The following is a 14,662-nucleotide window of genomic DNA, read 5'->3' as shown; positions in this document are numbered from 1 at the left end:
CTGGCTTACGTAGACTGGACTCAAAGTGAAGGTTAAAGAATCTGACATGACTTTGATCAGCTTTACAACACTGGACTCCTGCTTAAGAAGCGAGAGAGGCCTTGCAAGTACTAGGCCCAAGGGCCTTTACTTTAGGCGACAAAAGATTTTGCCAACCCAAAACAAAAACAGATTTTGCTCAGGATATGGGTGGCTTTAGTCCAATTTATTTTATTTGCTCACTTGCCCTAGACTTTAAAAAAAAATACTGTCACAAGTTCTTCTGCTTGTGACAATGTTTAATCACCTATGCATTGTCAAAGGAGGCAGTGTCACTGTAAGAGGATCATGGTTAGCAAAGCAGCCATCTTGTTTTACAGTCTGGTTAACAACTTCCATAGCGATTGAACGCACAGCCTAGGTGAAGCCAAGAAAAGGGAGACCTCTCTTTTTTTAAAAAAAAGCTCACGTCACACTTCTCACAGATTTTCATGTAGTGCCTTTTTTTTTGTTTTCACTCTTTAAAAAGTCCCTGAAGATTGTGGCACAATTCCTGGTTACACGGGGTCTGAGTTTCCCACCACGGATGTTTAACCTGCTCCCTCCCTTCCTCCCCCCCACCTCACCTGCCCACCTTCCTTCTTGAGGTTTCTCTGGGCCTCATCTCACCTGATGAAGGAGCGGCGCTCCGAAAGCTCGTGATTCCAAATAAACCTGTTGGACTTTAACCTGGTTTTGTGAGACTTCTTACTGTGCTCATGTCAGGTTGGCAGTCCCACAGGTCCAACCACTCTTTGGGCATTTTGCCCCGGTGGCCATTAGTCACTTGCGCCCAGGCAGTGGGCGGCGGGAAGCTGCTCGACAACGGAGGGCCTCACCATCGAAACCCACACTCACACTCTTTAGGGGAAGGAATGATCCCCTTCCCTGGTCTGGGGTTGCCAAGAGACCATTGTTGTGCAGTTGTTATGGCAATGAAGGATGACTGGTCGAATCCAGACCACCCCACCCCACCCTGGCTGGCTCTAACTAGCCGATTATCAGTTGATTCAGATTTGGTGACAAACCAGCAGCATTCCAGGTGTGGAAAGACGCTGTCCCAAACTGGGTGCAAGAACTGGTGGGTGGTCCTTAAACCCTCCCTCTTTGACTGTGCTCCTCGATCGCCTGACCTTAAACCGCCCAAAGTGTCTTGGTGTCAAAACTTGCCTGACAACACTCCTGTGAGGCATCGTTGGGATGTTACAGGCGCTATATAACTACAAGTTGTTCACAGAATCTCTACAGTGCAGAAGGAGGCCATTCGGCCCCACTGAGCCTGCACTGACAACAATCCCACGCAGGCTCTATCCCTGTTGCCCCACATATTTACCCTGCTAAGCCCCCTGACACTAAGTGCCAATTTACCATGGCCAGTCTGCCTAACCCGCACATCTTTGGACACCAGGGGGCAATTTAGCATGGCCAATCCACCAAACCCGCACATCTTTGGACACTAAGGGGCAATTTAATATGGCCAATCTGCCTAACCTGCACATCTTTGGACTATAATAGAAACCCTACAGTACAGAAAGAGGCCATTCGGCCCATCGAGTCTGCACCGACCACAATCCCACCCAAGCCCTACCCCCATAGCCCTACATATTTTACCCGCTAATCCCTCTAATCTACGCATCCCAGGACACTAAGGGGCAATTTTAGCATGGCCAATCAACCTAACCCACACATCTTTGGACTGTGGGAGGAAACCAGAGCACCCGGAGGAAACCCACGCAAACATGGGGAGAATATGCAAACTCCACACAGACAGTCACCCCGAGGCCGGAATCGAACCGGGGTCCCTGGCGCTGTGAGGCAGCAGTGCTAACCACTGCGCCACCCCACCCTGTGGCGGAGTGCTGACTACTGACCTAGTAGAAACAAATCTCAGAAGACTGTGGTGCAGTTAATGTACAGCTGCCATTTTATTTAACTTCAGGGACCGTGAAAAATAAAAATTGTTCTTTTTTTTTAAAAAACTGAAAATCTTGTGAGAAGGGAATGGTTGGGGGGAGAGAATCATTCAACAAAGGCTAAAAATAGATAGCGCTGTCCTGTCCACAGCTCACGGGACTGAGAGAGTGACATGTAAGCAACTGTTTGTACAATACAAGGGAAACAAAATATAAAGCAAGCATTTAAATTAGACAAAGCAACTAAATCATGCAGGAAGCAGAATGGTGGACAGCTGATGGAATGTGTTTTAAAAAATAATTAAAAATATATATATATAAATATAAATGAGGTGATGGGCTCAGGCAGTTATTAGTGATAATTATAGCAAAAAAAAAACAATTAATCACAGCCAGATACCCAGGCTCTTATTAACACTGCAGGAAACCGTGCTAATTTGCAAAAGGGAAAAAAAAATTAGTTGATAAAAATAATATCTTGTGAAATCTGGAAACAGTCTGAAAAGTGAAATAAGAAAAGAAATTAATGATGTGACACCCCAAAAGGATAAAAAAGAACCCAAAGAAATTGCAATTAAAAAAGAAACCATAAAAAGTAAATCAAAGGTGGATGATTATTCATAATATAATTAAAAATTAAATATAAGTAGCCAAATATAAATGAGGCTCATTCAGTTGTACAGCACAAAATCAAAAACAGCCAATAAAGAGCGAGGAGAGGATGAAGAGATGTTTCCTGGTTGGGCTCACACATGCGTAATGGGTGTTGCAGACACTGGGCTATTGGGAGCAAGGGCAAGTACAGGGTTCCTGCCACTGTGCTGTCAGCAAAGCATACAGCCACACGCGCGTGTGTGTGTGTGAGCATGTGTGTCTGTGAGCGTATGTGAGCGTGTCTGTGTGCATGCACCTGTGCACGTGCGGGCATGTGCACGTGGGCGCATGTGTGTCTGTGCATGTCTGTGTGCGTATGTGTGTGACTGTGTGTGTGCGCGTATGTGTGTGACTGTGTGTGACTGTGTGTATGTATGACTGTATGTGTGTGTGTCTATGTGTGTATGTGTGTGACTGTGTGTGCGCGCGTGGGTGTGTCTATGTGTGTTTGTGTGTCTATGTGTGTGTGCGTGCATGACTGTGTGTGTGTGACTGTGTGTGTGTGTGTGAGACTGTGTGTGTGTGTGTGTGAGACTGTGTGTGTGTGTCTGTGTGTGATATGTCATCAGCACAACATCAAAGCACAGGCGCTCACAGTGATTCTTTCTTTAACCTGACAGCAGGTTGGAGCTAATATAGCGAACAATCTCAGAGACAGCACGGCTTACGCACACAGCCATTCATCAGAATGTGCATGTCATGACATGATAGGGCAGTAATTAAAGGGGATTTAAACCCTGGCAGTGAAGTCATTCCTTCCGTTGCACATTATCCACTTCTCTCTCCCGTCTGAGGCTTCAAGAACCTATAATTTTCTCTGATTCAAATTCGGAAGCACATCCAAAAATAACCCACACTCGAGACAATAAAATCGTACGTGCAGATTTTTTTTTAGAATCTGCCTCCGCCTGTTACTGAGCTATAAATAGCGACGGAAAGCCTCACTGCATTCATCTGCTCTTCAATGATGTCAGCTATCTCCGTGGGTGTTGCCTGGATCACAAGCTCGCAGGGGCTTTGTGGATTCCAGCCTGCCCACATGGTTGATTGACAGCCTTCAGAGGCACACCAAGGTCGGAAATATAATGCACCCGCGCCAGACCCCGCGTTTCCCCAGTCAGCCTCGGCCCCGGAAACAAAAGTTAAACACTCAACCATGAGTCTGCCCTACCTCGGGAGTCGCCTTCCTCTCTGGATTCTGTCACCTCTTTCCCCATAGTCCAAAACTCTGCTTCAGAACTGACCCGAACAGGCGCTGGACTGTGGCGACTAGGAGAATTTCACAGTAACTTCATTGCAGTCATAGAGGTTTACAGCACGGAAACAGGCCCTTCGGCCCAACTTGTCCATGCCGCCCTTTTTTTTTAAAACCCCTAAACTAATCCCAATTGCCCGCATTTGGCCCATATCCCTCTATACCCATCGTACCCATGTAACTGTCTAAATGCTTTTTAAAAGATAAAATTGTACCGGCCTCTACTACTACCTCTGGCAGCTTGTTCCAGACACTCACCACCCTCTGTGTGAAAAAATTCCTCTCTGGACACTTTTGTATCTCTCCCCTCTCACCTTAAACCTATGCCCTCTAGTTTTAGACTCCCCTACTTTTGGGAAAAGATATTGACTATCTAGCTGATCTGTGCCCCTCATTATTTTATAGACCTCTATAAGATCACCCCTCAGCCTCCTACACTCCAGAGAAAAAAGCCTCAGTCTCTCCAGCCTCTCCTTATAACTCAAACCATCAAGTCCTGATAACATCCTAGTAAATCTTTTCTGCACTCTTTCTAGTTTAATAATATCCTTTCTTCAATAGGGTGACCAGACACAGTGTTAATGTAAGCCTTACTTGTGACTAATAAATAAACTTTACTTTAGTTTACAAGTACGAGTAATCGCTAACAATTCCAGTCAAGAATTAAGGGGAAGTTTAAAACTACGAGCGTGGTGAGAATGTGGAAGGCACCACCGCAAAGAGTGGATGAGAAGATCGGAATAAGTGCACTGAAGGGGAGGCTAATTAAACAGATGAGAGGGAGAGAGAGAGAGGAACAGAGGATTATACAAACACACAAATTAGGAGCAGGAGTAGGCCACCCAGCCCCTTGAGCCTGGTCCATCATTCAATAAGGTCATGGCTGATCTCATTGTAACCTCGACCCCACATCCCTGACTACCCCCCAATGACCTTTCACCCCGCCCCCCCATGCTAATCAAGAATCTATCCAGCTCTGCCGTAAAAATATTCAAAGACTGCTTCCACTGCCATTCAAGGAAGAGAATTCCAAAGATTCACGACCGCACCCCGGACATTCTCTCTTCCACCTTCTTCCATCGGGAAAAAGATACAAAAGTCTGAGGTCACGTACCAACCGACTCAAGAACAGCTTCTTCCCTGCTGCTGTCAGACTTTGAATGGACCTACCTCGTATTAAGTTGATCTTTCTCTACACCCTAGCTATGACTGTAACACTACATTCTGCACTCTCTCGCTTTTTTCTCTATGAACGGCATGCTTTGCCTGTATAGCGCGCAAGAAACAATACTTTTCACTGTATACTAATACATGTGACAATAATAAATCAAATCAAAAACCCTCAGAAAAAAATCTCCTCATCTCTGTTTTAAATGGGTGACCCTTTATTTTTAAACAGTGACCCCGAGTTCTAGATTCTCTGACAAGAGGAAACACCCTCTCCACATCCACCCTGTCAATACCCCTCAGGATCTTAAAGGTCACCTCATCCTCTTCTAAACTCTGGTGGAATTAAACCTAACCTCGCCAATCTGTTCTCATAAGATAGGCTGAGGGAGCTCGGTCTTTTCTCCTTGGAGAGACGTCGGATGAGAGGGGACCTAATAGAGGTGTATAAGATGTTGAGAGGCATAGATCGGGTGGACTCTCAGAGGCTTTTTCCCAGGGTGGAAATGGCTGCTACGAGAGGACACAGGTTTAAAGTGCTGGGGGGTAGGTACAGGGGAAAGGTTAGGGGGAAGTTTTTCACACAGAGGGTGGTGGGCGAGTGGAATCGGCTGCCGTCAGTGGTGGTGGAGGCAAACTCAATAGGGTCTTTTAAGAGACTCCTGGATGAGTACATGGGACCTAATAGGATGGAGAGTTATAGGTAGGCCTAAAAGGTAGGGATATGTTCGGCACAACTTGTGGGGCCGAAGGGCCTGTTTTGTGCTGTAGTTTTCTATGTTTCTATGTATGTTTCTAACCCGTCCACTCCTGGTAATAATCCAGTAGACCTTCTCCGAACTGCTAAGGTATTTAAATAAGGAGCCCAAACTGTACACAATACTCCAGATGTGGTCTCACCAATGCCCTGTACAACTGAAGGTGTCCAAAATCCTGAGGGTTCTGGTCAGAGTGGATAGAGCGAAACTGTTCCCACTGACCGAATGGTTGAGAACCAGAGGGCATAGACTTAAAGAACCAACGGTGACATGAGGATCCAGGAGTGGTCACGATCTGGAGTACCTGACTGTAAAAATGGGAATTGGATCAGCACCAAGTGGGGGAAAAAAAAAAATCAGCAGGGCTACAGGGAAAGGGAGGAGAGGGGAGTGGCTGAATTGCTCTGGCAGAGGGTTGACATGGGCTTGATGGGCCAAATGCCCTCCACGCATCATATAACCATCCTATGATTCTTTTAAAGTATGCCACAAGAGTCTACAGAAGACAAATTGAGAGAGAGGTTTAAGAATCAGGGATTATAACAAGTACTGTCACAAGGTGCCCTGTCGAATCCAGAATTACATCTCACAACTGTCTCATGGTTACCGCCAGGCACAAACAGAATGTTAAAACTGTTACAGGCTCTGTACCGCGGAATGGGTTAATACTGTTTACCTATGGGATAGCATTAAGATAGCCCTAGCAATGTCATTTGAGTTTAACTCATTCCATTGTTGCTGGAATGGTTATCACTGTGGGCAAGTGGATCTCTCAGTTTCCCCGTATCTCCTCAGGAGAGGACTCCGATTCACCCCCTTGCACCCTCACCTCAATGAATTTCGGGCTAGGCAGGATTCTGAACTCTTCTCCCGTCGTCTCCGCCCTCGCGCTCACATCTTTGGGCAGGAGTCCTCCCCCCTGCCCCGTTCAGCAGCGGATCCTTTCACCCCTGCCCCCTCCAGCATTCGCCCTCTACCTGGACCCCTCCCTCCGGCCTCCTACCTGCTCTTGATTTCAGCGAGAGCTGTCGGCGCAACATCGACCGTCTCAATTACTCTGCTCCACTTAGCCACTCCAACCTGTCTCCCTCTGAACTTACTGCACTCCGCTCTCTCGGGTCTAAACCTGACTTTGTTATCAAACCCGCCACCAAGGGCAGTGCTGTTGTTGTCTGGCGTACTGACATCTACCTCGCAGAGGCTGAGCTCCAACTCTCAGACACTTCCTCCTACCTCACCCTTGACTGCGACCCCATCACCAAACATCATGCCACTGTTTCCAGGACTGTCACAGACCTCATCGCTTCTGGATATCTTCACTCCACAGCTTCCAACCTCCTAGTCTCCCAACTCCGGACAGCCCGCTTCTATCTCCTTCCCAAAATCCACAAACTGGACTATCCCGGTAGGCCCATCATGTCAACCTGTTCCTGTCTCACAGAGCTCAATTTTTCCTATCTTGACTCCATCTTCTATCCCCTTGTCCAGTCTCTTCCCACCTACATCCATGACTCCTTTGATGCCCCATGTCATATCAACAACTTCCAGTTCCCTGGCCCAAACCACCCCCTCTTCATTATGGATGCCCAATCCCTCTACACCTCCATCCCCCACCAGGACGGTCTGAGGGCTCTCCGATTCTCCCTTGAACAGAGGCCTGAACAATCCCCATCCACCACCACTCTCCTCCGTCTGGCCGAACCTGCTCTCTCACTCAACAATTTCTCCTTTAACTTGTCTCACTCCTTGCAAGTGAAATGTGCGGCCAGGAGTATCCGCTTGGGTCCCAGTTATGCCTGTCTCTTTGTGAGTATGTGGAACACTCCTTGTTCCAGTCCTATGCAGGCCCTCTCCTGCAATTCTTTATCCATTACATTGATGACTGTATCAGTGTCGCCTCATCCTCTTGTCTGGGCCCGGAAAAATTTACTGATTTTGTTTCCAATTTCCACCCCTCTCTCACCTTCACATGGTCCATCTCTGACACTTCCCTTCCCCTCCCTGACCTCTCTGTCTCCATTTCCAGTGATAGACTAACCACCAATATTCAGTGCAAATCCACCGACTCCCAGGGCTACCTTGACTCCAGCACCTCACACCCACATCCTTGTAAGGACTCCACCCCCTCTGGCATAATATAAAATCCATCACATTCCTCCCTCTCTTTAACTCTGAAGAAGAGTCACATGGAATCGAAACCTTGGCCGGAATTTTAACGCCCAAGTCCGCCACGGGAATCGGAGCGGGCGAGGGGCTTAGAACAATGGGAAGGTCCAAAAGAGAAAATGCTGGAAAAAAAATCTCAGCATTCTCTCAGTAAGGAGAGAAAAGAACTGAGGTTTCGAGTCCAGGTGACCCTTTGTCAAAGCTCTTTGTCAAATGGGAAGGTCCGTTGACCTTGGGCGGGACGTTACGGTTTCAAGACGAACGAGGTTGTAAAGTCCTGCCCTTTAACTCTGTTTCTCTCTCCACAGATGCTGCCAGACCTGCTGAGTTCATTCAGCATTACCTGGTTTGTGTTTCAGATCTCCCCGAGTGTTTCCTCACCATTTTGCAATACGTCAGTACAGGTTAACCATCCCTGGCATACAGCGCTCAGTGGGCACATGCTGCGCCTCTCAACTCCAGGAAGATGTTATCACATTGTATTTCAGGTTGGAGCACACGTAACTAAACGCAGGAGTGAAAAACTTGAGGAGATTGCATCTCCTTGCTCGAGTTTACAGAGGCAAGTGTATTTTTGCATCAAAGAGTCAGCCACAGCATCACACGAGGAGCAGTGTCCTGAAACTACACAAGGTCGTGAACGAAGCCCAGTCCCATCACGCAAACCAGCCTCCCATCCATTGACTCCGTCTACACTTCCCGCTGCCTCGGGAAAAGCAGCCAGCATAATCAAGGATCCCACGCACCCCGGACATTCTCTCTTCCACCTTCTTCCATCGAGAAAAAGAGATCAAAGTCTGAGGTCACGAACCCCAACCGACTCAAGAACAGCTTCTTCCCTGCTGCTGTCAGACTTTTGAATGGACCTACCTCGCATTAAGCTGATCTTTCTCTACACCTTAGCTATGACTGTAACACTGCATTCTGCACTCTCTCCTTTCCTTCTCTAGGAACGGTATGCTTTGTCTGTATAGTGCGCAAGAAACAATACTTTTTACTGTATACTAATACATGTGACAATAATAAATCAAATCGAAAGAATTCCACTTCGGAGGGTTAGCTCAGTCCTAAGTTCCAGAGTCACGGGATTGCTTGTTCCAAGTCTATGCACATTCCCACAAATACTGAGCTCTGGGTTGACGGAACAAACTCCAGCTCCCCGCCCTGGGAGTGTGTTTGATTCCTGCTGGGTTTCCTGTCTCCATAGGAACAGTTCCAGCAGGACAGCCCATTGCCAAGTACCAGCTGACCGATTGGAAGTGATTTCATTCAGATTTCACCTTTAAACTCCATATACGGAGTTTTATATATATGGAATAATATCTGGTATTATTGTTATTACTCCATCATTTATGGCTGAATGAACTAAGCCTCAACCTTGATGGATGCACCAATGGGAACACAAGAAATAGCAAGGGCAGGCCATTCGGCCCCTCCAGCCTGTTCCACCCACCATTCAATAAGATCGTGGCTGATCTGACTGTGGCCTTAACTCCACTTTCTTGTCTGTCCACCCGTCCCCCTGCTAACTTCTGACTCCCTTGTCAATCAAAAGTATGTCAACATTGAATATATCATAGAATCTCTACAGTACAAAAGGAGGCCATTCGGCCCATCGAGCCCGCACGGGCCACAATCCCGCCCAGGCCCTATCCGCATACAATTACCCTAGCTAGTCCCCTGACGCTAAGGGGCAATTTAGCGTGGCCAATCCACCTATCCGGCATATCTCTGGACTGTGGGAGGAAAGTGGAGCACCCGGAGGAAACCCACACAGACACGGGGAGAACGTGCAGACTCTGCACAGACAGTGACCCAAGCCAGGAATTGAACCCGAGTCCCTGGCGCTGTGAGGCCGCAGTGCTAACCACTGTGCCACCTTTCCACCCCCATGTTGCTTATAGAGGTTGTTGATCTGACGTTGCCAAACTCATGACAAACAAAAATCCAATGTGTGTATGGCAAATGGCAAAATGAAACCTGCCACCCACTGCGGAAAGGGACAAGCCAATCACTGGAAGCGAGTGATCTTCACAGCCTCATTTGGGCTGGAAAATTCTGGGGGCTCCCCCCCTGCGGCGAGCGGGTGCAGCAAGCCTTTCACTCATTCATTGCCTTTGGCAGGATCGGAGGACACCACCAGTGGGAGGGGTCGGAACATTCCGGTCCTGGTCCATCCCAAGCCCACTGACCTGCTGCAGTGGCCAGCGATCTCGACCTAGACCACCTTATAAGTTTATAAGATATAGGAGCAGAATTAGGCCATTCGGCCCATCGAGTCTGCTCTGCCATTCGATCATGGCTGATATGCTCCTCATCCCCATTTTCCTGCCTTCTCCCCATAACCCTTCAACCCCATTCCCGATTAAAAATCTGTCTAACTCCTCCTTAAATTTACTCACTGTCCCAGCATCCACCGCACTTTGGGGCAGCGAATTCCACAGATTCACAACCCTTTGGGAGAAGTAGTTTCTCCTCAACTCTGCTTTAAATTTGCTATCCCTTATCCTAAGACTGTGACCTCTCGTCCTAGAATGTCCCACAAGAGGAAGCATCCGCTATACTCAACGTTACGGATTTCACCGGTACCCAGATACAAAATTGGCTTCTTGACAGAAGCCAGAGGGTGGTTGTAGAGAGTTGTTGTTCAAACTGGAGGCCTGTGACCAGCGGTGTGCCTCAGGGATCAGTGCTGGGCCCGCTGTTATTTGTCATTTATATTAATGATTTGGATGAGAATATAGGAGGCATGGTTAGTAAGTTTGCAGGTGACACCAAGATTGGTGGCATAGTGGACAGTGAAGAAAGTTATCTCCAATTGCAACAGGATCTTGATCAATTGGGCCAGTGGGCTGACGAATGACAGATGGAGTTTAATTTAGACAAATGCGAGGTGATGCATTTTGGTAGATTGAACCAGGGCAGGACTTACTCAGTTAATGGTAGGGCGTTGGGGAGAGTTACAGAACAAAAAGATCTAGGGGTACATGTTCATAGCTCCTTGAAAGTGGAGCCACAGGTGGACAGAGTGGTGAAGAAGGCATTCGGCATGCTTGGTTTCATCAGTCAGAACATTGAATACAGGAGTTGGGACGTCTTGTTGAAGTTGTACAAGACATTGGTAAGGCCACACTTGGAATACTGTGTGCAATTCTGGCCATCCTATTATAGAAAGGATATTATTAAACTAGAAAGAGTGCAGAAAAGATTTACCAGGATGCTACCGGGAATTGATGGATTGAGTTATAAGGAGAGGCTGGATAGACTGGGACTTTTTTCTCTGGAGCTTAGGAGGCTCAGGGGTGACCTTATAGAGGTCTATAAAATAATGAGGTGCATAGACAAGGTAGATAGTCAATATCTTTTCCCAAAGGTAGGGGAGTCTAAAACTAGAGGGCATAGGTTTAAGGTGAGAGGGAAGAGATACAAAAGTGTCCAGAGGGGCAATTTTTTCACACAGAGGGTGGTGAGTGTCTGGAACAAGCTGCCAGAGGTAGTAGTAGAGGCAGGTACAATTTTATCTTTTAAAAAGCATTTAGATAGTTACATGGGTACAATGGGTATAGAGGGATATGGGCCAAATGCAGGCAATTGGGACTAGTTTAGGGGTTTTAAAAATAAAGGGCGGCATGGACAAGTTGGGCAGAAGGGCCTGTTTCCATGCTGTAAACCTCGATGACTCTACATTTGGTCATTCAGCTGACGGCACTGACATAATCTGACCTCTGGGCTCAAATCTTCCATCACAGGACTCTACACAGAGCTCAGCTAACTACCTGTGAGTGTCAAGCCACTGGTTAGCTGCAGCACCTTTACCCAGAGAGGGCACACAGAAGGTTGGTCCTCCAATCAACTCCCGTTGACACACATTTCACTTGATCCTTCCCAAGTCTGGTCCATCATTCCGGTTACAGGCTAATTGGAACCACTCCAATGGGGACGAAATAAAAAGGGTCGAGAGATTCAGGTTTCTAGGTGTCCAGATCACCAACAACCTGTCCTGGTCCTGCAATGCCGACACTATAGTTAAGAAAGCCCACCAATGCCTCTACTTTCTCAGAAGACTAAGGAAATTTGGTATGTCCATTACGACTTTTACCAACTTTTACAGATGCACCATAGAAAGCATTCTTTCTTGTTGTATCACAGCTTGGTATGGCTCCTGCTCTGCCCAAGATTGCAAGAAACTACAAAGGGTCGAGAACGTAGCCCAGTCCATCAGTCAAACCAGCCTCCCATCCATTGACTCTGTCTACACTTCCCGCTGCCTTGGAAAAGCAGCCAGCATAATCAAGGACCCTGGACATATTCTCTCCCACCTTCTTCCGTCGGGAAAAAGATACAAAAGTCTGGGGACACGTACCAACCGACTCAAGAACAGCTTCTTCCCTGCTGCTGTCAAGACTTTTGAATGGACCTACCTCGCATTAAGCTGATCTTTCTCTACACCCTGGCTATGACTGGTTAGCACTGTTGCTTCACAACACCAGGGACCCGGGTTCGATTCCCGGCTTGGGTCACTGAATGTGTGGAGTTTGCACGTTCTCCGTGGGTTTCCTCTGGATGCTCCGGTTTCCTCCCACATTCTGAAAGACGTGCTGGTTCGGTGTATTGACCCGAACAGGCGCCGAATTGTGGAGACTAGGGGAATTTCACAGTAACTTAATTGCAGTGTTAATGTTAGACTTACTTGTGACTAATAAATAAACTTTAATAAACTACATTCTGCACCCTCTCCTTTCCATCTGTATGAACGGTATGCTTTGTCTGTGTAGCGCGCAAGAAACAATACTTTTCACTGTATCCCAATACATGTGACAATAATAAATCAAATCTAACCAATTCAAACAGAAATTTGCAAAGAGGTGGGTGGTGACTATTAAGCTTAAGAGCTGAGCAATTGATGTAAATCGTAGAATATTCTGGGAGTCAGCAGTTAATGGGTTTTACATTTAATTACAGCTGGATAGCCTCACCAAACTGCATCAGTGCGCTGAAGAAGAGTCACATTGGACTCGAAACGTTAACTCGGTCCCTCTCTCCACAGATGTAGCCAGCACTGCTAGCGCTTTCTGTGTCCATTGTAGTATTGCCAAACTGATTGGATGGTCTTGAGTGACCTCATTGCTGGCCTAACTAACTGGACCTTCGATGTGTGAGTTGGCAGAACAACATTTTTTTCTCATGAATAATTTTCCTCAATTTGGCATCTGCTCCTCATGTCACCAGGGACAGAATAATCATCCTCCAAAAACACAACACTGAACCGTGAACCGTGGCGACGTCGAATTTGGCTTTCAGACAGAGGTCCCTCCTTTGCTTTGACTCTGCCACTCCGACCCCGTTATGTAGTCTTAAAAAATGTTGGAATGCTTATTACAAAATTAATTCAGCTGTGCTGCCCTGCCGAATCCTAATAAATGCATCACGCCGAGAAGTGGCCCTGGTTAGATTCTGATGTCCGTAAAGTGCAGATAAAAATAAGTAGACTGCATGTCTCTCTGAGCGACATGGTCACTTAATCACTCACTCCGATTCTAACACGCTATCAGAAAACATACACAATGTGATTAAAAGCCTAATGTATCCGGCTGCCTCGAGGCGACAGTGGTTGCGGAGTGACTGTACTGATTGTGGGGAGCACTGATGGAAGAGACATCAGAGCATTTTGTAGATGAGTTCTCTGCTGTCCATTAGGAATTCTGCAGAATGTGAATGAGTGGAAACGTCGGAATTCGACACGATGGAAGCGAACTGGAAACAAGCTGGGCGGCGCGGTGGTTAGCACTGCATTCCCCCACAGCGCCAGGGACCCGGGTTCGATTCCCAGCTTGGGTCACCGTCTGCGTGGAGTCTGCACATTCTCTCCATGTCCGCGTGGGTTTCCTCCGGGTGCTCCGGTTTCCTCCCCACAGTCCAAAGATGTGCGGGTTAGGTGGATTGGCCATGCTAAATTGCCCCTTAGTGTCAGGGGGACTAGCTAGGGTAAATGCATGGGGATAGGGTCTGGCTGGGATTGTGGTCGGTGCAGACTCGATGGGCCAAATGGCCTCCTTCTGCACTGTAGGATTCTATGATTCTAAACTGGTCCCAAATTTGGGTTAGTAATTTAAGAGACAGAAGAGCTGGAGATGGCCACTTGGCCCCTCCAACCATACTGGATCATGACTGGACTTGCCTTAAGTAAGGGGAGGCTGAATGAGAACGTGACCGGACAGCCAACGTATTGACAATGAATCTGTGTCTTGGTTATGCAATGTGTCAGCCTTCCGTGGAGATCTACCTCGGAGCGCCGTGGAAAAGTAAATCTGCTGCCGTCAACTGGTTCGGCCCATATTCGGACTCCAGTTCCACATTGCAGATGTGGCCAACTCTTAACTGCTGCCCTCTGGAGTAGGCACAGTAAGAAGTCTCACAACACCAGTCCAACAGGTTTATTTGGTAGCACGAGCTTTCGGAGCGCTGCCCCTTCATCAGGTGAGTCACTCACCTGACGAAGGAGCAGTGCTCCGAAAGCTCATGATTCCAAATAAACCTGTTGGGACTTTAACCTGGTGTTGTGAGACTTCTTACTGTGCCCACCCCAGTCCAACGCCGGCATCTCCACATCGTGGCCCTCTGGAGTGGCTGAGCAAGCCCGCTGCTTGTGGTTGACTCGCCATCATCACATTCTCAGGGCGTCGAGGGACTTACCCTGGGGTTATGGGGGGAGGGAGGGAGGGGGGGGGGGG

At 47.6% G+C, this 14,662-nt stretch overlaps 1 long non-coding RNA gene across 1 annotated transcript in view; it reads right to left on the bottom strand.

Moving 5' to 3' along the window:
* Positions 1-1,621: 1,621 nt before the first annotated feature.
* The window catches only part of LOC144488469 (uncharacterized), a 36,129-nt gene continuing 23,088 nt past the window's right edge, over positions 1,622-14,662 (bottom strand). The window contains exon 3 of the long non-coding RNA XR_013496581.1: positions 1,622-2,429. This is a non-coding gene — a long non-coding RNA (uncharacterized LOC144488469). The remainder of the gene's footprint in view (positions 2,430-14,662) is intronic.

Source organism: Mustelus asterias, unplaced genomic scaffold (genome assembly GCF_964213995.1).
Source record: "Mustelus asterias unplaced genomic scaffold, sMusAst1.hap1.1 HAP1_SCAFFOLD_1598, whole genome shotgun sequence".
NCBI lineage: Eukaryota > Metazoa > Chordata > Chondrichthyes > Carcharhiniformes > Triakidae > Mustelus > Mustelus asterias.
Note: the sequence above shows the minus strand (reverse complement) of the source record. Positions and strands in the feature narration are given on the sequence as shown.